The sequence below is a fragment of the Lolium perenne genome, chromosome 2 (genome assembly GCF_019359855.2).
Source record: "Lolium perenne isolate Kyuss_39 chromosome 2, Kyuss_2.0, whole genome shotgun sequence".
Taxonomy (NCBI): domain Eukaryota; kingdom Viridiplantae; phylum Streptophyta; class Magnoliopsida; order Poales; family Poaceae; genus Lolium; species Lolium perenne.
In genome coordinates this window covers 123491937-123518297 of record NC_067245.2, presented here as the reverse complement: position 1 = coordinate 123518297, position 26361 = coordinate 123491937, and the positions used below count along the sequence as shown (strand labels likewise).

The following is a 26361-nucleotide window of genomic DNA, read 5'->3' as shown; positions in this document are numbered from 1 at the left end:
GGAGTTCCCCCCTATACCTCGCCAGAACCTTTCCGAAGTGTCGTCTGCGCATTTTCGGGAAACACGCCATACCGGAAGGAGGTTCTGGGGTTTCAACTAATTAAAATTTACTTTTTACAAACCAGAAGCAATAGATGCTTCATAAAACAAATAACTAGGTACTTATTAATTACAATAAGGAGGTTCTGGTTTCAAACTAAAAAGTACTTTTTACAAACCAGAATCAATAGATGTTTCATAAACAAACAGACGATAGAAGCAAAGTTTCTTGACAAGCAAATACAAATAATTAACTAGGCATGGATCTTGGAGAAGTCGTCAGTAATTGCCTGGCTTCGTCAGCCACGGATTATCACTCTTCGGGCTCTGCTGATCACTCATCTCCGTCGTCCACGGATCATCACTCTTCTGATCAGCACCGCCAGTCCACGACTTCTTCCTCAGGTTCTGCCAATAATCACTACTCTTCGGCGCATCACTACTCTCCAGCCACTGCTCATCATTCATCTTCGTCCGTTTGCCATGAGGGGGACTTGTCTGCTGGGTGTTGTCGCTGGAAGCTGGTGCCTTCAAGCTTGCTAGTTCAGCCTGCACGCTTGCAAGTTCAGCATTTAACCTTGCTATTTCAGCTGCAGCATTTTTCTTTGCACGTTCAACTTCGATCTCTGCTTTATTGCATTTGCCACACAGACGTCCCCTCAGCTTGTCTTCCTTCTTGCAACCGGGGCAAAACACAAGGTAACGCAGGAAGAACCATATCTTAACGTAGAGCTGGTAGCTCACGTAAGCATCTTTAGCTGCATACTCCAGGTTTAAATCAGACAACGGTCGCTCTTCCCAGTAATCGTGCCTCTCTCGAGGGAATTTGTTCTTCATCTGGCTGTACGACTCGTCGATGATGCTAGTTGCAAGACTAGCCATTTCATCCCTCATTAAATTTCCTCTCTCGTTGATACCTTTGACGTTGACAAATCCCTGGATATCGATCCAGTTATCCCTAGGAATTATAATCTCCTCGTAATATAACTTTATAAAATATGCTCTCTTGTCAATGGTGCAGAACACAGTTCCTTGATTTTGAAGGAATGAGCGCAGCGCCGGACATTGCCCGTTGGTCCTGAAAGCAAAAATTTAGTACCTGCGAGATCAACACTTAAATAAAATTTGGGACTACGAAGCTAGTTTATATGCAATCTCATAGCTTGAATATAAAATTTGAAACTACATAAGTTTAGTAAGTTCATGATCAACAGTCTGAAAATTATCTAGTCATAATTCATTTGGTACTAATAGAATGCATGAACAACACTTTTAGGAAATGTGTAAGTGCAATTGTTTAGTCATTGAAATTTCATTTTGCATCATATAATTTTGAAACTAACAAAATTCTATTAAATGCAAGATCAAGACTCCGGAAATTTGCTTGTGATAATTAATTTGGTATAATGAAATCCAGTACATGCTAGATGAGCATATGGATAGATTCAATTTGATGCAAAAATTTAGTACTTGCGAGATCAACACTTGAATAAAATTTGGGAATACGAATGTTTAGTCTATGCAATCTCATAACTTGAATAAAATTGACATAAGTTTAGTAAGTGCATGATCAAGAGTCTGAAAATTATCTAGTCACAATCCATTTGGTACTAAAAGAATGCATGACCAACACTTTTATGAAATGTGTAAGTGCAAATTTTTTAGTCATTGAAATATCATTTTGCATCATATAATTTTGAAACTAACAAAAGTCTATTAAATGCAAGATCAGGACTCCGGAAATTTGCTTTGTGATAATTAATTTGGTATAATGAAATCCAGTACATGCTAGATGAGCATATGGATAGATTCAATCTGCAAGATCAGGACACCATGCTTTGTGGCTTTTGTTACACAAAACACAGAAACAAAACTAGTTTTGCAGCTAGCACGGTTTGTAGTTTAATTTGTTGCACCTAGCCCAAATGAACCAATTTGTAACTTGCTGTTGCACGAATTCCCAGTTAGAAAACACAGAAATATGACTCGGTCTGAAACTAAATTCACAATTCAACATCATATAGCTAAGTACACGGTTCATTAACACAAGAATTATGGATAATCCCCTCTCCACAATTTCTTTCAATAAAATGCACAATCCCATATTCTTGAAACTGCCTTGCGAATTATGGTGCATGTGAGTTGCAATTTTCTCTCAAACAGAGAAACCAGAGCACTCGAGATTAACTAAAACAGATCAAGATTAACTAAAACAGAGCACTCGAGGGTGACTTGGTTCATCATGCACTAGCGATTAACTAAAATCTGAGCAAGATTAACTAAATCAGAGCAAGATTAAGTAAATCAGAGCAAGATTAAGGTCTACAAACCAGGAAAGTGGCAGACGAGGACGTGGTTCCTCATGGACAGTTGAACGACGGCGAGGTAGTTGTCTTCTTCGTGCTTGGGGTCCTCCCGAGTGTACTCGAGATCCAATCCTACAAATTTGTTCTCTTCTTCTTCCGCATACCACTGCGCGTACATCTTCAGGTACTTGCTCATCGTCTCCTTCTCGTTTGTGTAGACAACATCGATCTCCTTCCCGCCATGGACGGTGAAGGTCCTGATCTGAGTAATGGGCTACATGGCTGAAGGCGGAGGAGGCAGAAGCGGTTGCGGAACAGAGGAAGAGGAAGAAGAAGCAGCGTCCATGGCGTGGAGGAGGCAGAAGCGGCGGAGGAGGCAGAAGCGGCGAGGCAGAAGCGTCTTGGCGCGGAGGAGGGTTTTTCGTCTAGTGGGAGTGGAACCGGCAAGAAGTGGAGTGGAACCGTCAAGAAGCGGAGAGGCGGAGGAGGGAATTTCTGATTTATTATAATTAGTAAAAACAGAGAATGAGGGTTCCATTTTACCTGCTGGCCCCTAATCCACATAAAATTACCGGAAATGGCCCAACCCAGTGGTATCTACTGCTAGATGGCCCCACACGTCAGTGGGTGCCATTTTGCCCCACCCACCCCAAAATGTCCTATACCAAAAGCAACTTTCTCCCCTGTCTCACTCTCTCTCTCCCAACCCAGCCGCCACTGCCGCCTCTTCCTCTCCCAACTCCGTCGGCCGAAGCTCCGTCAAGCAGCATCGCCTCCGTCGGTCGAAGCTCCACTGCCTCCGTCTGCCGAAGCTCAGGTTAATTTGGGGGATGAGCGGAGGATTTTCTAGGGTTTGCCGTACTTAATCTCGGGGGATTTTAATTGGGGTTTTTTTTGTCCGAGCGGCGATTTTCCTAGGGTTTGATCGATTCAAAGTAGATTCTAGTGCTAGAGTAGATTTTCCTGGTTTAGATTGATTCAAAACATGTGCTAGTGCTGCTAGTGCGAATGTCAATCTGAACCTAAACATCCCAACTTAGTTTTGGTCTCAAATTGTTCATAGTTCTCAAATTGTTCACTGCTTGTTATTAGGTCGACACCATGGACCCCTATGACTATGAAGTTGCCATTTTGGTCCCATCCAAGAAGGCCGTTGAGACCATCGACATCAGCTCATCCTCCGAAGGTGACGATGGTGCTCTAGATAGGGTTCACGTTAAGCAAGAGGAAGCTGATGATGCTGCAGCAATGGATTGTGCAGCTGAGCATGAGGAAGTTGCTCCTCCTCCTCCTGCTGATGTCCATCTGACTCGTCGAGGTAAAAAATATATATAGTAGTTATAGATGCATGATATAGGTCAAATGCTTAATTAGTGTCGGTTTGGCATAATAGCTAGTCAATTTGTAGCATTGAAGGAATACTTCAGTTTCTATAAATACTGTTGGTTTGATATACTTCAATTTTAGGAAAACTTTAAACTAGGCCTTATTCCCTGGTTTCCTTATATATGTAGGTCCCAGGATAGAGGAAGGTGAGGAATGGGATGACTTTTGCATGTATCCCAATCTAGTGGAAATGAATCCTACACAAGTTGATACCCTGAGATATCTTGTTGACCAAAAGCGCCCCGCAATTCCTTTTTATGTGTGCACTATAAAGAGTGCAAGTACCGTGGAAGGCTGTTCCAGAATGGTAAATATAATTACTCCATCTCGATCAAGGATGTTTTTGCATCTTTATATGTTGACAATTACTTCATCTGAACGAAGTTTTGCATCTTATAATCTGCAGTACTTCAACCAGAAGTTTACCAAGAAGTACATCTCGACGAATATGCAGCTTCCAGATAATGACTTTCTTGTCTCTTACAGTGAGAGACATGGTGTGAAAGTGAGGATTTTCCAGGGCAAAGGGAAGTTTGACGGTGCAGTGATCACAACAAACTGGAGTGCTGCGGTGCGGAAGAGCAAGATGAAGGCAAATGATATCTTTGTGTTTTGGTTCCGCATTCGCGCCCGGGGCGGTCTCAAGTTGTATGTCAGGAAGCTCGAGAAATGAGCTAGCTGGCTGAACCTCTCTAATTAAGCTAGTAGTACTATATATATGTGTGTATGAGCTCAAGTAATATGAGCGTTGAACCTCTTAATTATCGATCTGGTACTATCTAATGGCCTGTTGGTCTATGTAATGTGCTAGAGTAAATGAGCGTTGAACCTCCTCGGTAGTATCTGGAATTAACGTGTCCTTTTGGTACTATGTTATTGAGCTCAAGGCTGGCACTATATATGTGTAATATAATGTGCTTTTGGTGGTCTATATATGCTGGAGTATATATAGATATATATAGCTTGCTAGCCATAATTAATTATTAGTCATATATTAGCCTGTTGCTTAGCTAATGCTCCTGTACAAATTAACTGTTGTCCTAAATCAGTATCCCCTCTGATAGATTATGTAACAAGATCATATCCATAACTTAAAAAATTAGAAGTTGCCTTAGTTCCACTATGTAAAAGATAAAGGATGGTAAGCTGACAAGATCTCTCCAATAGCTCCACTGGTTAACTGGCACGTTGACATATCTAGAGGTGCTGGGTTCGACTCCCAGCCCTCACTCTTTTTGATTTTTTTTGGTGCCCAGGAGAAGCCCAAATATCCCTTCTGAATCCAACTCCCTCCTATAACCTAGCAAAATTTGAATCTCCGACGACGACGAGCGGCGGCGGCGGTGGCGGCCCCGTCCCTCTCCGACGATGAGCCCCGTCCCTCTCCGACGACGAGCCCCGGCCCTCTCCGACGACGAGCCCCTTCGCATCTCCCGGTCTGCACCCCTCTCATCTCTCCCCTCTCGATCTGTTCTTCTTCGTCAGTTCACAATATCGAATCTCTGTGATCCAATATGTGCTGTTACTAGGACTAAAGTACCGAGTCCGAGGTGACGGCGGTGGTGGGTGTGCCGGCGCTGCGTCCGAGCAAGGGATCTGCTGTCCATCTGCCTCGCCGACGACGAGCCCCTCGCCCTCTCCAGGACGAGCCCCTCCGCATCTCCCGGTCTGCACCCCTCTCATCTCTCCCCTCTCGATCTGTTCTTCTTCATCAGTTCACAAAATCGAATTGAACTGCTGTGCATTGCTTGAAATTGGAACCGCCGTGCGCTTAGGTGTGTGCTAATTGCATCATTTTGTTCTTCCGCAGATGGACAGACGCTGGATTACAACAAGAATTAGAAGGCTTTCCCCTGAACACACAAAGGGAGTGGCAGAGTTTATGCAGTTTGTTCGCTTGAATGCTGCCATTGATGATCAGGTGCTGTGCCCATGTCGTAGCTGTCTCAACCGGTGCACAAAACCTCTAGATGTAGTAGAGTCTCATTTGCTTCTTTTTGGGATGGCAAGCACTTATGACTGATGGGTCTTCCATGGAGAACCATTACATCCTGTACCTGAAGCTGGACATGGAGGACAAGGAGGTGCACCTGAAGCCGGACATGGACATGGAGGTGAACCTGAGGCTGGACATGGAGGTGAACCTAAGGCTGGACATGGAGGTGATGCAGGGGCACACCATGTTGGTGGAGGTGATGCAGAGGCACACTATTTTGGTTTGCAAGAGGAAGATGGTTACGAAGATGATAGAATTCCTGATCTGCTTGCTGATTTGTACAAGTCAGAACCGCAAGGTGCTGGAAAGGACACTATATTTGCTGAGTTGATAGAGGAAGCCAAGCGCGCAGCCAGCGATGGGGGTACAATGTCAAGGTTTTCACTCACAGTCAAGTTACTTCAGGCCAAGTCGTACTACCGGATTAGCAACGTTGCATTCAACGCGATACTCCTGATTTTTGCCTTGCAATACCCTAATAGCTCAATACCAAAGTCATAAGAGGAGGCACTTAGCATAGTCGGCAGGTTGGGACATGGTTATGAGAGTATCCATGTGTGCCCGAATAACTGTGTATTGTTCCGGAAGGATTATGCCAAGGAGAATAATTGGCCCAAGTGCAAAGCCTCCAGATGGAAAGATGCTGATGGTAGGAGAAAGATCCCAGAGAAGGTGCTAAGGCACTTCCCATTGATTCCAAGGCTGCAAAGAATGTTTCTTTCAAAGGAGCAATCAAAGGAAGTACAATGGCACAAACTGAAGCGGCAAGACGTGGAGAATGATCTCAGTCATCCAGCAGATGGGGATGCATGGAAGGATTTTGACAATATTCATAAAGACTTTGCCGCTGATGCCAGGAACATAAGGCTTGGACTTGCCACTGATGGTTTTAATCCCTACGGGAATATGAGCAACTCCTACAGCATGTGGCCTGTATTCGTGGTGCCATACAACCTTCCATCGTGGGCATGTATGGATCAATCCAACTTCATGCTTGCATTGCTAATCCCTGGTCCATCCTCTCCGGGAAAAGATTTTGATGTCTTCATGGAGCCTTTGATGGAAGAGCTGCAGGAGCTCTGGAAAGGTGTAAAATCGTATGATGCCAATAGTCCAGACAAGTTTGATCTCCGTGCTGCAATCTTATGGTGTATTCATGATTATCCGGCACTGCACACATTGTCAGGGAGGGCCACAGCTGGTTACCAGGCATGTGTGCATTGTGACAAAGAGAATTGCTCCAAGAAATTAAGGAACAAAATCTGCTTTATTGGGCACCGCCGTTGGCTACCTCGGCACCATCCTTGGAGAAATAGCAAAGAATTCGATGGTGCTTCTGAAAGCCGTGAGAAGCCAGCGGAATTCACTCCAGAAGAGCTGAAGCAACAGCTTGATAGGGTTAGAGATGTGATACCGTGCAAGCTTCAGAAGAAAAGGAAACGTGAGGACGGTCAGTGTTGGAGCCGTAGATCATGTTTGTGGGACTTGCCATACTGGGAAGATCTAAAGCTGAGGCATAATCTCGATGTAATGCACATCGAGAAAAACATCTGTGACAATTTGATTGGTACTTTCATGAACATACAAGGCAAGACCAAAGACACTGTGAATTCAAGGCTTGATTTGGAAGACATGGGCATAAGACGTGACTTGCATTTGCAGCCTGTTTCAGCTGACTCTTTTGAGATGCCACAGGCGTGGTATACAATGAGTAAACAAGAAAAAATTGCTTTTTTGTGAATTCATAAAAGCTGTGAGGTTTCCAGATGGGTACGCGTCTAACATATCCAAGTGTGTTGCTGCTGATAAGTGCAAGCTTCAAGGGCTGAAGACCCATGACTGTCATATATTGCTTCAAAGGATCTTACCGGCTGGCCTTCGAGGAACAATCCATGAAGACATATATGAAGCGGTTCTTGAGCTTGGAAATTTCTTCGAGAGCTGTCTTTGCAAAACAACGAAGAGAGACGTTCTGGACAGACTTGAAAAGGAAATCGTAGTTATTCTTTGCAAACTTGAGAAAATCTTCCCCCCATCTTTCTTCGACGTGATGGTGCATTTGGCCATCCATTTACCAAAAGAGGCAAGGCTTAGAGGCCCAGTGCATTACGGTTGGATGTACCCAGTCGAAAGAAGGTTGCTAACATTGAAGCGTTATGTCCGGAACAATGCCAGGCCGGAGGGATCGATTGCCGAAGCATATATTGTTGATGAGTGCCTGACATTTTGCTCGAGATACTTCGACGATGTTGAAACAAGATTCAACCGTCCAAGCAGAAATCCGGAGCGGGATGATTCACATATTGGTGATGTGTCTGTTTTCAAACACGGTGTGAATTTTATTGGAGCCTCTCAATATGTGTTTGCAGGTGAGGACTATGACAACATGGTGTGGTATGTGCTCCGAAGTTGCCCTGAGGTTGATCCATACATCGAGTACGTTTCTCTTCATCCCCATATGTAGATAGGTTATTGCAGCCTCTCCAAATAATAATTAGGATCTATTTTCTGTTGCCATTCCAGCCTGTGCAAACAAGAGTTGAACCAACAAGGTGGTCAGATTGATAGATGGCTTGCCAAGAACTTTGCTAGATGGTTTCAGACTCATGTGAGATCTTTAGCTGGTTTATTTCTGAAGATTGGAAAAGTTCATGATATAATTTTGCTGTGTGTGTTACTCACCCCGTGGTTGATTTTTTGCAGATTGGAAAAATGCGAAATGATGTCTGTCCTGATCTCTATGCTTTGGCGTGCAAACCAGATTTTAGAGTGAGACTATATTCGGCATGTGTTGTTGATAGTGTTCGGTACCATACTGTTGACCGCGGGAAGAACAGGAAGACACAAAATAGTGGAATCGTTTCTGAGGGAGATCATGATGGCAACAGCATTGACTTCTTTGGTCAGCTCAAATCCATCATCAGATTGCAATACAACTCCAGCAGTGGCGTCCATCGGTCAGTTGTCCTCTTCCGGTGTGACTGGTTTGACCTTGGTGGTAGGAAACCCGGGCTCGACGATGATGGACACTTCAAGAGTGTTAACACAGAAAAGTTTTGGTACAAGACTGATCCTTTCCTTCTGACATCACAAGCAAGCAAGGTCTTTTATGTGCCAGACACCAAGTTGAAAGGAAAATGGCAAGTTGTGCAGAAATTTCACCATAGACATCTATGGAGTGTAAAAGAAAATGAACAGGGACCCGGTGTTGCTGTACTATCATATCAAGATGAAGATTCCAGTCAAGTTCCTGTGCAAGAAAAAGAAGGCCTTTGCACGGAGTAGGACGAGAAGTGACCAGGAACGTGTGCTACTTGAAAAAGTCATTGTGGACAAACTGAAGAAACATAGCAAAGAGGTTGTGCCCGAAGAAATCGAGGAGGTTGATCAGACAATGTACCAATATTGCAGCGATGAGGATGATGATGATGATGATGGAGGAAATAGGACTAGGAAGTGTCCATTTTCCGAAGAAGATGAATAGCAGTTTGAATCTGTAGTTTGTGTAATGGATGAATAGCATGCCAGCTTGTGTAATGGATGAATCTGTAGTTTGAATCTGTAGTTTGTGTAATGGATGAATCTGTAGGAATTTATGTTGAACATGCCAGCTTTGTTTTTCCCATAATTTATGTTGAATATGTCAGCTTTTTGTTCCCAGAATTTGTGCCCAATTTTTTGGGGACTCCATGCCCAATTTTTAGGGGAATCCATGCCCAATTTTTTCAATACATGGCTGACGCCGGCGACCATATATGGGCGGCGCCGCCGTGCATGGCTAACACCGGCGACCATATATGGGTGGCGCCGCCGTGCAAAAGTAGCTACTACACATTTTCAACAGAACTCATTTTCAACAGAACACATTTTCAACTGAACAGAATTGCACACATACATAGACATGGTTCAAATTCAGGAACTAAACATTGTGGCACGAACAGACAAATGGTTGGAATTACAACACAATAACTCTAGCATATACTCTAGCTTCTTCTCCTCCTGACCAACAGATCACTGAATTCACCCTAATTTCAGTTCCTACACATCACCCAGGTACAACAGATGACAAAAGCTACATATAGCACCCAAACCATGAAGCCTCCCATTTTCTTTGGTTCAGGGTTGCTCTGTTTCCTTGCAGCAAGCAGAAACTTTTCTTCCTGGAGCCTCTGAATTTCTACCTGGAGCCTCTCAATTTCTTCATCTCGATCCCAAATAGCATCACGCAGATCACGAACTAACTCTTTGTGACGTGCATCCAGCGGATCATCAATCCACTTAAACACTTTACACCCTATTCCACCAGCAATCTGACAGATGAAGAACAAAAGAGGATAAGTAAGCCATAGTAGAAAAGAAAATTCAGAAGACGGCGGGCTCCAGGAAATTTAGAATGGGGGCGGGGGGGCGTGCTCGAAGACTAACCGAGCGAATTTTGCAGTTCCGGTATCTTCTCCCAGGATTCGGATCACTCCAAGAAATCCATTGCGGCATCTTCTCGCCACAGTCACAGACGTCGGCGGGCTCATAATCGAATGGCCGCTGCCGATACGGGATAGGCGTGCCCGGCCGCCGGCGGCGACGCGACTACGCTCCTGACCTAGAAGAACTGCCCGAGCAGGCTGGGAACTGCGCCGCCATGCAAGATGCACCTGGTCGGAGTGATTTTGGTCGGAGGAGGAACCCTAGCTAGATGCACCTGGTCGGAGGGATTTTGGTCGAGGTGGAGGGATTTTGAAGACAACTGATTAGTCTATCATGTCTATATACATGGACAACCATACTTGTGTCAACAACACTATTGTAGCAAAGCGGTAAGGAGTGGTAGTGCGGCAGCGCCAGGTCGAGGGTTCGAGTCCCCGCAAGCGCATTTTTTGCCAGTTATTTCCATCGGGAGCCACTCCAACCCCGGATGGGCCGTCGGGCCAGCAATTCAACCACCGGATGGGCCGTCGTGGGGTAGGCCAGCAGCCAGCAACCTAGTAGAGGACAGCCCAAAAGAGGAGGATATCACGAGCAGCCCATTAAAATGGTGGACGGCACAGAGAAAAAAAATAACAAGACGCCTTTGTCCCACAAGTATCAGTTGGTCCTACACAGAGAAAAAAAATAACAAGATGGCCAGTTGCTTCTAGTGACACGTGTGAGGCGCGTGGGACCCAAAAAGGGACACATAGGCAAAATGGATGACATGGCAGCCAAACACATACCATTGTATTGAGCCAAATGGCAATGACGTTATTGATTTGTCGCAATCGGCATTGGTAAAACGTCGTAGGCCACTTAATTTTGGTAATGACGTTTTGACCTAAATTGCCAATGATGTTTTTGCCCAATAACATCACGATTTTCTAGGGTTTTGCCCCCCCGTAGTGGCCAAGGACGGTCAAAGGTAGGAACGTCATAAATCTATGACATTTTGATTTCCAGTCATAAAAAAACGTCATATTATGGCAGATTTCTTGTAGTGATGTTGACAGAAACGTACCCATGTGGAAGAAGAAGTCTATATTTTGGGAGCTACCCTACTGGAAATTCCTAGAGGTTCACTCTGCAATCGACGTGATGCACGTGACGAAAAATCTTTGCGTGAACCTGCTAAACTTCTTGGGTGTGTATGGTAAGACAAAAGATACACCGGATGCACGGCAGGACCAGCAAAGTATCCACGAAGGAAACAACCTGAATCCAGAGAAGTATCAAGGTCCTGCCAGCTACGCTCTTACCAAAGAAGAGAAGGAGATCTTTTTTGAAGTCCTGAGTAGCATCAAGGTCCCGTCTGGCTTCTCGTCGAATATAAAGGGAATAATAAACATGTCAGAGAAAAAGTTTCAAAACCTAAAGTCTCATGACTGCCACGTGATTATGATACAATTACTTTCGGTTGCATTGAGGGGGCTTCTGCCGGAAAATGTTCGAGTACCCATTGTGAAGCTATGTGCGTTCCTCAATGCAATTTCTCAGAAGGTGATCAATCCACTTACTCTACAAAATTTACAGAAGGATGTGGTGCAATGTCTAGTCAGCTTCGAGTTGGTGTTCCCACCATCCTTCTTCAATATTATGACACATCTCCTAGTTCACCTGGTCGAAGAGATTGGCGTTCTCGGTCCTGTATTTCTACACAACATGTTCCCCTTTGAGAGATTCATGGGAGTCTTAAAGAAGTACGTTCAAAACCGTGCTAGGCCAGAAGGAAGCATCTCCAAGTGCTATGGAACAGAGGAGGTCATTGAGTTTTGTGTTGACTTTATTCCTGACCTTAAGCCGATCGGTGTTCCTGAATCGGGATATGAGGGGAGACTGTGTGGAAAAGGCACGCTAAGAAAGAAAGCAACAACGTGTATGGACGGACATTCTTTCACTCAAGCACACTACAAAGTTCTACATAATTCCATCTTGGTGGCTCCGTACAAAGAGGAACACAAGGATATCTTACGCTCTAAATACCCGGAGCAACGTGAAGATTGGATTGATGGAGAACACATGAAGACTTTCGGCGGTTGGTTGCAAACACATCTCATGAATGTCACTGATGACGAGCAGCTATACTTGTTGGCCAAGCAACCATCTTCGACTATATAGACTTTTCAAGGGTACGAGATTAATGGGAATACATTTTACACGTTCGCCCAAGATAAAAAGAGCACCAACCAAAACAGTGGTGTCCGCTTTGATGCAGCAGATGACAATGGGAAGAAGGTCACATATTATGGATACATAGAGGAGATATGGGAACTTGACTATGGACCTAATTTCAAAGTCCCTTTGTTCCGGTGCAAATGGTTCAACCTGAAAGTTGGGGTACAGGTAGACCCGCAGTACGGAATGACTACAGTGGATCTCAAGAATCTAGGGTACGACACCGAACCATTCGTCCTAGCCAGTGAAGTGGCTCAGGTTTTTTTTATGTGAAGGACATGTCTAGCAAACTGAAAAAAAAGAAAAGAAAGGCAAGAGGACACATCATATGATGAGCCAAAGCGGCACATAGTTCTTTCAGGAAAAAGAAACATCATGGGAGTAGAGGACAAGACAGACATGTCAGAAGATTATAATAAGTTTGATGATATTCCACCCTTCAAGGTAAAAACTGACCCAAGCATCATCTTAAATAATGAAGATTGTCCATGGTTGCATCGCAATCAGAAGACAGGGAAACACACGAAGAAAACTCAGAAGACTAGCTAGATAGGGATCATAACTTGTGTATCTCAATATGGAAATCACTTTTGTGTAATGATGTTACTGTATGTAAGATATTAACAATGGAGATGGAGTCTTTCACGGGCTTGCAGGGAAATTTTTCCGAGGCGCAGCTTCCGAAGATGTCGTATGGCGTGTGCACCAACGACATCTTCGAGAAGCTGCGCAACGGGAGATTTCCCAACCCTTTCCCCATTACTGTTAGAGTAGATGGAGTCTTTCACGGGCTTGCAGGGAAAGTTTTCCGAGGCGCAGCTTCCAAAGATGTCGTAGGGTGTGTGCACCAATGACATCTTCGAGAAGCTGCGCCACGGGAGATTTACCAACCCTTTCCCCATTACTGTTAGAGTAGATGGAGTCTTTCACGGGCTTGCGGGGAAATTTTTCCGAGGCGCAGCTTCCGAAGATATCGTAGGGCGTGTGCACCAATGACATCTTCGAGAAGCTGCGCCACAGGAGATTTCCCAACCCTTTCCCCATTACTGTTAGAGTAGATGGAGTCTTTCATGGGCTTGCAGGGAAATTTTTCCGAGGCGCAGCTTCCAAAGATGCCGTTGGGCGTGTACAACAACGACATCTTCGAGAAGCTGCGCCACGGGAGATTTCCCAACCCTTTCCTCCATCCATGGGGATGAAACTCTCCCTACCTGCTTGTTGATCTGCTTGCCAAGGCGTATTGGTGTTCCTTTTATAGGCACGGCGCCGCTTCTGCTTTGTCTTGTTCCTCCGACAGGGCATCGTGCGCTACATGCTTTATCTCATTGAGCAGGGCGTCCTTATCCCGCCGACATCTTTAGTACCGGTTTCACCCACCAGCCGGTACTAAAGGTCCCCCACGCGTCCTTATCGCACCGACAGTTTTGTTACATGACAGAAAAACCACCTTTAGTACTGGTTGTACCCACCAGCCGGTACGAAAGGTTACCCACGCGTCCTTATCCCACCGACAGTTTTGTTACATGACAAAAAACCACCTTTAGTACCGGTTGCACCCACCAGCCGGTACTAAAGGTTACCCACGCGTCCTTATCCCACCGACAGTTTTGTTACATGACAGAAAAACCACATTTAGTACCGGTTGCACCCACCAGCCGGTACTAAAGTTTAGGGTTAGGGTTAGGGTTAAGTTTCCCGCACCATTGCGTTCCCGCCTATTTTCTTCCCACGCTTTCCACCGGTTCCTGCCTCTGTCTTCCCGCCTCCGTCATCCCGCCATTTTTTCACTATATATATGTAGGCTTGGCCTCCATTTACATATCACATATAGACTCATATCTGCAAACCTCATCATTCGTATATCTAACCCCCCGGGAGGCGGAGGCGCTTTGCACCTCGAACTACCCTGCCCGCCGGGCTACCGCGTCCGGACCGGCTGGTTGCTGAGCGTCGGAGGCGTACCGGTCCCGCCTGTCCCTCTAGGTGTGGCGCGCGAGATGGCCATCACGAACCACTACTACTTCGAGCTCACGCCAGAGCAGCGGAGGAATCCCCAGTGGCATCCCGACTACAGCCCGACTTGGGAAAGCTTCTTCATCAATTGGCGTGAGAGTGCGCTTGCCAGGCACGAGGAGGATGGCCTGCCTCGTTCGAACTTCAACGAGGCCGGCCGTCGGCTGTGGTGGCGCGGCCGGACTCTCCAGGGCGTCATGGCCTACCGTGGCCCCCGCCTGCGCTACCCTCAGTCCCATCCCACGCGTGCTCACCCACCGAGGTTCAACTACCGCGACCCCGATGCCAGCGACGATGATGACGACGACTACGACGACTACAATGGCAACTACTTGATGTCTACGCACGCTTCTATTCCTGTAGACAGTGTTGGGCCTCCAAGAGCAGAGGTTTGTAGAAAGCAGCAAGTTTCCCTTAAATGAATCACCCAAGGTTTATCGAACTCAGGGAGGTAGAGGTCAAAGATATTCCTCTCAAGCAATCCTGCAATTAAGATACAAGAAGTCTCTTGTGTCCCCAACACACCTAATACACTTGTCAGATGTATAGGTGCACTAGTTCGGCGAAGAGATATTAAAATGCAGGTGGTATAGATGGTGGTAAACGGTAATTGCGATCTGAAATAAATATTGCAGGAAATAATGATGCAGTAAAACAGTAAATAAGCGATGTTTGCAGTATTTGGAAACAAGGCCTAGGGATCATACTTTCACTAGTGGCCACTCTCAACATTGCAATCATAATTGAATATAAATATAAGCACTTCATCATACTACTTTGAAAATACTCTCTTGTTGGATAAAGAACTCAAATTCATTGGGCAAGTGTGCAAAAGCACACCTCAAAGGCGTATTCCCAAGTACTAATAAACACCCCACACTGTCGTCGTGAGCATTCATAGGAGGTACTAACACACCACAATTCATAAGGGAGTTACACACGGCGCACACACTGTACCGTTACACCGAGGTCTCAGTAACCCCAAAGTTCACATAATAAAACACTTGAGTAGCATATGACATCTAGATTGTAAAGCCTATGATCACATAATTGAATAAATAAATGCTACTCTCAAACACTCTCTTGTTGGATAACAAACACCATTCATTGTGTAGGGCTACAAAAGCTCCCTCAAGCCAGAGTAAACAAGCTCCACAACGTCATAAAGGAATCACACACGATGCGCACACTGTCACCATCACACCGTGGAGAGTAACTCCGGAGTTCATATTAAAGTAACCTCTAGAGTGCATAATAGACAAGAGTAACATCTACATATTCATAAAGATCACACCATGGGAGAGAGAGATGAACCACACAGCTACCGATAGAGCCCTCAGCCTCGGGGGAGAACTACTCCCTCCTCATCATGGGAGACAGCAACGGCGATGAAGATGTATTCCGGGGGCACTTCCCCGTCCCGGCGGCGTGCCGGAACAGAGACTTCTGTCCCCCGAACTTGGCTTCGCGATGGCGGCCGCTACGGAACTCTTCGTGGAATATGACTTGACGATTTAGGGTTTTCGCATCTGGGAGAATATATAGGCGAAGGGGCGGCGTCGGAGGAGCCAGGGGGCTCCCTCCCCACATCTGGGCGTGGCCAGGGGCCCAGTCACGCCGCCCTATGGGGTGGCCCCCCTGCTGGCCATCTCCGACTCTTGTTCGATGTTCTGGAACCCTCCGTGGAAAATAGGGTCGTGGTCTTTTGTTTCGTCCAATTCCGAGAATATTTCCTGTGTAGGATTTCTGAAACCAAAAACAGTAGAAAACAGAAAATGGCGCTTCGGCATCTTGTTAATAGGTTAGTCCCGGAAAATGCATAAAAATGATATAAAGTATGAACAAAACATGTAGGTATTGTCATAAAACTAGCATGGAACATCAGAAATTATAGATACGTTGGAGACGTATCACTACTATAAGGCTTGGCACGAGTATGACTGAATGACTCCAACAGTCGAATCTGGACATGTATCTTAATTTTCAGTTAAGCTATGTACTTTTAATTCGAGTTCAATCGTAATAAAATTTTAATTCGACAAACAGAAAAGATATAGAAAAGAAACAGAAAAATAAGAAATAGAAAAGAAAAGGAACATAAAAGAAAAAGAAAAAGAAAAGAAAAAGAAACAACAAATAAGAAATAGAGAATAAGAATAGAAAATAAGAAATAGAAAAGAAAAGAAAAAAAGAGAAATAGAAAATAAGAAATATAAAATAATATATAGAAAAGAAAAGAAACATACAAGAAAAGAAGAAAGAAAAGAAACAAAAACAGAAAAGAAAAAAGAAACAGAAAAGAAAAAAGAAATAGAAAAGAAACAGCAAAAGAAAAGAAAACAGCAAAAGAAAAAAGAAAATAAAAAATACCTTTGGTACCGGTTGGTACCAAAGGTCCGTCGACTGGTTCACTTAGGCGCGCGAGGCCAAATCTGTGCCAACAAACGAACAGAGCGTCGCCGTCGCCCGCGCGCCCACGTCGTCCCGTCGCCGTCGCCCACAGCTCCACGTGCCGTCGCCGTCGCTGTTGCCCGCAGCGCCACGCCACCGTAGCCCGCAGCAGCAGCATCGCCGTCGCCGCGTCGCCCGCCGCTCCAACCTCTCCGCGCGCCGGCGTCCACGAGGTGAGCTCCTCTCCCTCCCCCTTGTCGGCCCTCCGGCAGCGCCCCCCACCGCTGCGGCCACCGCCTCCCTCGCCTCGCCTCCCTGGCTGCCGCGCGCCTCGCCGGGAGGAGCCCGCGCGCGCGTCGACCGCCGGCATGGCGCTGGCTGGCGCCCTCCCCTCGCGCACCCGCCACCCGTTCGACGAAATGAAAACACTACAAGGGAAAGGCCTATTGCCGGCGCACCAAATAGGCTTATTGCCGGCGCACCTAAGCCTGCCGGTGCGAACGGGCTGGTGATAACAACTCATTGCCGGCGCGCCTGGATGTTCGCCGGCGGTAAGGCAGCTACTGCCGGCGCACAGGCCCTGATTCGCCGGCAACTACCATATTCCACCGGCGCACTTGTTGCTGCGCCGGCAGTAGGGATGCCAAAGATCGGCGCGCGTGCTTTGTGCGCCGGCAGTAGGTAATGTAGGTTCCCCGGCGTAGTGATCGAAAATACAATTTTATAGCCTTTTTCCAGCTTATTACAATGCATATTTGCAAATTTATACAACAGTTCATATTTGTACAGCAGCACATGCAATATGAGAAGCACATAGAGAGTCAAGTATCATTTCCGTATCAATACACAAATACACAAGTCTCGTTCCGGAATGTTGATTCATACAACACATGTGCATATGCAACACCGAAGGACGAAGTTTCACAAAGTTAGAAGTCTCGGTACATAGTCGTCGCAAGTGTCGTTATACACCTCACATAACCTAAACTACAATCACATAGAACATGACCAACATGGTCACGATGACCATCATCACGAAGGCCATGGTCTTCATCCGGTTCCTCCTCATGTCCCTCATCTCTCCCGCTAGATAACGGGCGTATCTTCCTTCCGCCTCCACCCTAGTAGGGTATCCCTTGTAGTTGTTGCCGCTGAAACGGTGCACCTGACCCCGACAGTCCTCCCAGTCGTCGTAGACTCCAGGAACCCTCCCCTTGTACACGACATATGTCGTCGGCATCTCCATGCACAAGACAAGTAAAACGTTAGTACCAATGCAATGAACAAGTGCCAACTCAAATAAGAGACAAGTAGTATGAACTAAATAGCATGTGCCTCATACTTTGTTGGTCGAAATAAATAATAACATACAGGGATGGGGTCAGCGAGGCTAGGTAGGATGCACAATAGATTGATATTTGTGGCCATCACACCAAGCCTCACTGGCCCCACCCTGGAGTGTACAAGTGACCAAACATTTTAATCATCGGCCAATGCAATTAAGAAGTGCGAACTCAAATAAAAGACAAGTAGTACAAATTAAATAGCGTGCCTCATACTTTGTCGGTCGAAACACATATTAACATCCAGGGATGGAGTCAGTGAGGCTAGGTAGGATGCACAATAGATTGATACTTGTGGCCATCGCACCAAGGCTCACTGGCTCCACCCCCGAGTGTACGAGTGACCGAACATTCTAATCATCGGCGAACTCCAAATACGAGGCAAGTAGGGGTCGAGTAAGTGCAAATAATTATTAAGGTATCTACGCCATAATCTTGAAATATATAGCAAAGTAAATGAAACTATAGACACATGTTCACATGCACATCCATACAACTAAATAAAAGCAACAAGTCGATTCTATGGGAATATGTAGCAAGTATTACAATACGGAAGTTCAAAGACATATCGTTCAAGCTTTAGCAATAGTGTTCACTACTAGGAAAAGCCTTATAGCAGCACACCTTACCACCGGCGAGTATGGATAGAAGATGCCGGCGGTAATGCCTTACAGGGGTGCCTAACTCTACCGCCGGCGAGTTTGAATGGAGGTCGCCGGGGGTGCGTGGGTTACCGCCGGCGAGTAGGGCACGAAGGTGCCGGCGATATGATGGGCTGCGGGGTCCCCGTTGGGCCTGGACTTACCGCCGGCGGTTTGGGCCCAAAGCGCCGGGGGTAGAAGGCTCTACCGCCGGCGAACCCGATTAGACGATGCCGGGGGTAATGAGTCGCAGGGTGGGCCACCCAGCGGCCACCCATCTTGCCCTTACCGCCGGCGGTTTAGCCCCAAAATCGCCGGGGGTAATGCTCCCTACCGCTGGCAACTTCATTCGTAGGCGCCGGCGGTAACCTGGGCCATGCCTTAAGACGACAGCCACCTACCACCACCCTCACACACTCATATGTGATGGCAAATCAACCCAAGCACTTGTTAGCTCATTCCCCCACCCATTTTAGCTATTTCAACCAATAAAATATGATGTATTTGAGCAAATCATGCACTACCTAGCCCCTCTAGCATGATTTGCATAATCTAGATCTAGATCTATCTCCTCCCACCACCTTTTCCACTAGATCTAGCTAGATCTCTCCATTTCTTAGATCTCTAGATCTCTCAAGCATTAAAGTCGACGTGTGGCGTCTCTCGGGTGCTTTTGGACATCGCGTCAACTAGTAGGTACATTAAACTAAATGAGTGGAATGTTCATGTGTTGGCGAAAATTCGCGGTTATATCACTAGTACTAGTGGTGGCAAAAGGCGTGGTTCCATATATGTAAATGCATTGTTTTGCATTTGTTTACGCGTGTAGGAACATTGAGTTGCCAATGTTTTGCCGGAATGTTGATTAACTTCCGTTCCGGCGAATTTTGGAACTCCAGCATGACAATATTTAGCAAAGGTCATGCCGAATTTTTTCCGTGAAAACCGAGACGGCGGTGTAATCAATTATCTTGTCTTGTAGGCGGCGATGGTCATCGCGATGAGGGAAAGCGTCGTGGATAGATACGTGGAACGCGCGACGGCCGACATGTATCGAAAAAAGCGAAAGGATATAATGTGTCCTTGTCGAAGATGCAAGCTAGGATCGTTGTTTGACCCCTTCTCAGGCATAGTGAATCAACACCTGCTCAGGTATAGTTTCATGGAGGGGCATACTCAGTGGATGAGTGATGATGGAGATGATGATATCGATGGTGATGAAGATGGAGGTGATGATGGTGGAGATGATGATAACGAAGGTGATGGAGAGGATGCCCCACACGACAATGGAGAGGAGGTTGAAGAGGATGGCGCACACGTTGATGGTGATCAAGAAGGCCGGGAAGAACATGCGGCCGACGAGGACATGAGTAGAAATACCCCGCTAACCGCGGCCGTGCAGGACCGTCATGTTCAAGAACTTCTTCTCAGCAACACATCGACCGACCCCAAAATCGCTGGTAGACGGAAGGCTAAGCTAGATCAACTCGAGGTAGACTCGAGAACTCCGTTGTACGATGCAGCTCGTGGGACGGAGGAGAGCCGTCTGAGATACGCTCTCGATATTATGGAGATGAAGGCAAAGCACAAATGGACGGACACAAGCGTGGACGAACTCTTCGGATACTTGAAGATCCACTTTCCTAAAGATAACACGTGTGCCGGTAGCCTACAGGAGGCCAAGAAAATCGTGTGCCCTCTCGATTTACCGCACCAGAAATACCACGCATGCATCAGTGACTGCGTAATATATCGGAACGAGCATGCCAATCTCGATACATGCCCACAGTGTGGCGAATCTCGATACAAGAGAGGGACAAGAAAATCTCCTCGAAAAGTTGTGTGGTACTTCCCGCTCACGCCCCGTCTGCAGCGGTACTTCGTGGACCCCAAGGAAGCAAAGCTCATGCGCTGGCACGCGGAAAGAAAGGAGGCGGTGATGCGTGATGTGGAACGGGTTGAAAACCCAGTGCTAACACACCCTTCGGATGCAAGCCAGGTGGAAAACATTAGACGATGAGTATTACGAAGAATTCGGGAAAGAACCAAGGAACATCAGGTTGGGTGCGAGCACCGACGGACTCAATCCGTTTGGGAACCAAAGCAGCAAGCACTGACACCTGGCCCGTGTTTGTATGGATGTACAACCTCCCTCCATGGCTATGCCTGAAGAAGAAGTACATACACATGAGTATGCTAATCCAAGGGCCGACGCAGCCAGGGAGCGATATCAACCTGTATCTGGAGCTATTGAAGGAGGAGCTAGTCAATCTGTGGGAGGAAGGGACAGAAACTTGGGACGCCTACGGACAAGAAACTTTCCGTATGAAAGCCGCACTGTTGACGACGGTGCAGGACTATCTTGGATACGGATATATCGCGTGCCAGGTGTGCCACGGACACAAGGCATGTGTGAGGTGCATGGAAAATACGCCGTTTTTACAGCTGGGTAAGGATCCCGGGTCTTCAAAAACCGTCTACATGAGGCATCGAATGTGGCTTCCCAAGAATGACCCGTGGAGGAAGCGTGGAGACCTGTTCAATGGGAAGGATGAGGTCGAGGGACCTCCACATAGGAGAAGCGGCGAAGAGATAGATACTCTGTTGAAAAACTGGAAAGACTGCCCTCCGGCGGGTAAGATAAAGATCCAGAAGCGGAAGAAAGGAGACAAGAGAAAGAAAAAGGAACCCGGGCCGCTCTTGGGGGTATGGAAAAGGAGGTCCATGTTTTGGGACTTGCCGTACTGGAAGATCCTCGGTACGCCTCATAGCCTTGAAGTCATGCATATCACGAAGAACGTGTGCGAGAGCTTGCTTGGCACTGTGCTCAACATGCCGGAGAGGACCAAAGACGGGTCGAAAGCAAGACACGACCTGATGGCCCTTGATATCAGAAAAGAGCTTCATTTCGCCCAGGTTGACCAGGAAACCGAGGAGGAGGAGACGGATGGTCGCAAACGCAAAAGGGTGGCCAAGCAGCGCGAAACTCCTCGCCCCTCCTGCTTCACTCTAAATCCCGATGAGCTCGAACAATTCTTCAAGTGCCTACTAGAAGTCAAATTTCCCCTAGGCTACGCGGGGCTGATACGCAGATGGCTGGACCCGACAAAAAAAATCTTCAGCGGGATGAAGTCTCATGACTGTCATGTCATGATGACGCAGATACTTCCGGTTGCTATCCGAGGGATAATGGAACCGCACGTTCGTGCGACGCTGACTGACCTGTGTAACGTCTTCGACGTCATCACTCGAAAGTCGATAACCGTCAAGAAACGCGGGAGGCTGCAGGAAGAGATCGTCACCATCCTATGCGAGATGGAGATGTACTTCCCGCCCGCATTCTTTGACATCATGGTCCATCTGCTGGTGCATATAGTGGACAATATCGAGGATCTCGGGCCCGCGTTCCTTCACAACATGATGGCGTTAGAAAGAATGAACGGCTTCATCAAAGGATACGTTCGTAACAGGGCACATCCGGATGGAAGCATCGTCCAGGGCTTTCTCACCGAGGAGTGCATCTCTTTCTGCAAGAATTATTTAAACGAGGACGACCCACGTCCGGTTGGATTGCCCGCCAACAAGCACCTCGGCAGATTCGAGGGAGTAGGCCACAACGCTGGCAGGAGGGAACTCGACGCCGATGAAGATGATAGGAGAACAAACTTTAACAGGGCCCACTTAGTAGCACTACAGCACATGAACGAGGTAGAGCCTTGGGTGGATCAGCACATGAACATGATTAAGAGCAGGGCTGACAAGCCGATGACGGAACAAGAGGTATTTAGAGCGCACAACTCCTCTTTCGCGAGCTGGTTCAAAGACCAGATTGATGCCAATCCCCCAGCAATGGCAAGCGACGTAGACAAAATGATATTGGCCTTGTCTTATGGGCCCGCCCCCAACCTCATGACTTATCAGAAATATGACATCAACGGTTACACATTCTCCACAGAGGAGAGAGACAAAAAAAGCGACTATCAGAACTCGGGCGTGACGATGGAATCGTACACGGGTGAAGAGAAGAAAAGGTACTACGGAAGGATCGAGGAAATCTGGGAGCTCGACTACGTCGGGGAGAAGCTACCGATGTTTCGTGTCAGATGGGCTACGGACGTCACAAAAGAAGATGCGTATGTCACCACCATGCGACTGCCCCCCAAATCCAAGACCAAGAACCCCACCGCGCAAAATGAGCCTTGGGTATTGGCTAAGCACGTCGAGCAATGCTTCTTCATAACTGACCCGTCAAGGCCCAGCCGTGTTGTCGTAAGGAGAGGAAAAAGGGCCCTCGTCGGAATGGATGGAGTTGCCGACGAGCAAGACTTCGACGGCCTCGTCGGAGACCCAATGATGGAAGAACCCGATGAAGACGATAGAACCTACACACTAAGAAGAAGAAGGACGACGCTACCTAGGTCAAGTGTTCCTCCGTACACAAGGAGTCGCGATGATACCGGTGGGGTCACAAGGACCAAGCGGAAGGGACTTTGAAGTCATTTGTGTATTTATAATAATTATCTCTCGAACAACCATTTGTTCTTCTCAAGTGTATCCTAAATTTATGTCTTGGTTTTTTATCGGATCTCGCCGAAAGGACTTTGAAGTCATTCAAGAATTAAAATCATAAATTGATGTCTTGCAATTTAATTATCCTTCAAGTATATCCTAATTAAAAATGACTAGAAACAACAAAAGAGGTCTAGGAAAGGGATAAAAAAATGGGTGGCTTTTTTGCGCCCTGTGGGATTCGAACTCCTGTGCTGCAGCTATGCCCAAGTGAGTGCAACCACTCTGTTACTGATTCGTTTCTGAATCACAATATGGTTTACAGAACAAAGTGTATGGCGCGCCCTGTGAAAAAAAAAAGTTACCCCCGGCGAATTAGACGCTTTCGCCGGTGATAGCTGAACTTGGGCCCACCTGTAAGTGACAGAAACCTTACCGCCGGCGTTTTCACGAATTCGCCGGGGGTAAGTCGACTAGGACTTAGCCAAAAATCCCCCCGCCCCGTCGTCCCCAAATCCCACCTTCGATTTGCCGCCGCTGCCTCCCCCACCGCCGCCTCCTCCGTCGCCGTCGCCTCCCCCACCGCCGCCTCCTCCGTCGCCGTCGCCTCCCCGCCCTCAGGCTGCTGCGGCTCCCCCAACCCTCCCGCCGGCGCCGCCCTCGCTGGCCACCCGCACCGAGCCCGTCTGGTACACCGTCAAGCGCGGCTTCACCCGCCTCGTTAGCAACCTCAAGCTCGTCGTCTTCCCCAAACCAAACCGCGAGGACCCAGGCAAGGCGCTCAGGGACTGGGATCTCTGAGGTCCCTTCTTCATCGTCTTCCTCGGCCTCACACTGTCCTGGTCCGCATCTGTGAAGGAGGTACCTGCTATCCATCGCTTAGAACAAATCTGAGGTTGTAAGGTTTAGCCGTTTAGGTTCTAGTTATGTGAGACAGGCTTAGAACAATCACTCATATAATGCCGCGTCTAGTTAATTTAGATGGGTGAATCATGTGCTTAATTTAGTTAATTTAGATGGGTGAATCATGGGCAATTATTTGGGATGAATGTCCTGCTAAGCCCCATCCTGTACCAGACACAATCGTTGATTTGGCGCGTGGTGTGCCCGTTTAACTGCTTATGGACAGTATCTGATATGGCAACGGCGTATAGTTTTGCAATTTGCATCTGTCTGTCAGATTTGGTGAGGCAATTCCATGTTTTTCCAGTTAGCTTGTAGGCCAGCGTATTTGCCCCCTTTCAGTGCTTACAGTTATGCGTTTTAAAAAATTTGAGTTGTAAAACGGATGAGTTGTAAAACGGGCGACTCCTCTCATAGATAGCCTGGCCTGGACGGATGAGTTGTAAAACGGGCGAGGGTAGTGGTGTGCTGATAGCTTTGGGGCTGGGTTGTGTCACCAGCAAGACACCGCCGTTTCACCAGGGTGGTGGTGAAAGGAACAGAGCCTTGTACATGTCCCTGCTTTTGCTACTACTCAAAATCGTGCCTACCAGCTAAAGAAAAAAAAAATAGAAAAGTGTCTTTGGCTCCCAAGCTCTAGTGATCCCTTCATTTAAATATATATATATATATCATATTTGTAAGTTTCAAATAATTTCAAAAAAAGATATGGACATAGCCAATGATGTAGCCTACAAGCATGCAGAACCACAATATGAAATTCTTAATTGTTGTCTACAAAAAAAAATCGGATGAATTTGGAGATTTTAAAATATACATGCTCGGATCCACGTGTTTGTCATTTTTGTGTAGCTCAAAATACCAACTATTTGAAATTTGTATTCTGCAAGTTTGTGTGATAGATCATTGGCTACATCCAGATTTCTTATTCAAATTTTTTAAAACGCATAACTGTGATAGATCATTGGCTGCAAGCTTGAAAATATTGAATTTGCGTAGTGCTGGCATGTTCTTGATGTTAATAATTACAACTCACTGCCTGGACGCTTAAGCATACTCTATATTAGTGTATCATCCGTGTTATTTGGTTGATATTCACTCCAAAATGAACTATAAGAAGCATTAAAGGGTGAATGATAGCACGTGTGGCCATCTATAATAACAGAAACGATCTTTGCTAGATATTAACCTTGTCAAGCACACTAATTTTTCTCCTAGCTAGCTGGTGGCTACTAACTAGATTTGTGGACTTGAAAAACATTGTCCTTCATGTGTGTAAGTAACATGGTAGCTACTGTAAGTGATTGTGGCGTAGTTCTGAACTTCTGAATTTTTCTAGACATTTATTTTATGATAGTAGCACTTTCTGGAAGCTGTGGCTTGCAGTCAATTTGCTATGTATTCACTTTTTTGCTCCATGCAACAATACAAAATTCACTTGTCTAATATCTGAGGCTCAAATGAACTCAAAATTAAATGTGGAGACTAAGTGTTGAATTTTCTGAATTGCAGGAACCGCCGTAGGAACCGCCGCAGGAACAAGCTACCCGCCTCTCCGACCTCGTCTTCACCGCTCACTCCTCCAGAAGCTCAAGGTAATTAGAATGGGGATGAATGTGAAATGGCATGAGCTGTTTGCAAATGCTGTGAAATGGACCTGTTTGCATATGCTGTGAAATGGCATATAAATGCTGTGAAATGAGCTGAGTGTATCATGTGCAAATGTCTCTGCAGGTACACATTGAGTGCCAATGTTTTGCCGGAATGTCGATTAACTTCCGTTTCGGCAAATTTCTGGCACTCCGGCATGACCTTTTTTAGCAAAGGTCATGCCGAATTTTCGCCGTGGATTACTGTTAAACTCAGTTTACCAAAGACACATGGTACTGGTCCTGTTACAATCTGAAGCTAAAAACTTGCTAAACACAATAGATTATATAGACTTGTTTCTGCTCAGCTAGCTACAGTATATGAATTTCTGAATTTGTCAAGTGATAGTTACAGTATATGAATTTCTGAGTATATTTTTAAAATGAACACTTACAGTAGCTTTTGCACTTACAATAGCTTGTGCACTTACAGAAGGTATAGCTAGCGATGTCGTCTTCTGCAGACCCCAACGAAGACGTTGACGGGTCTTCTCAGCGGAAGTTGGATGAGCACTACAGGCTCATGGTCTCGGATCAGCTGGA

General features: G+C 46.4%; 1 pseudogene; it reads left to right on the top strand.

Moving 5' to 3' along the window:
* The first annotated feature begins 3593 nt into the window (after window positions 1-3593).
* On the top strand, window positions 3594-25914 carry LOC139835591 (uncharacterized; annotated as a pseudogene).
* The last annotated feature ends 447 nt before the right edge of the window (window positions 25915-26361 follow it).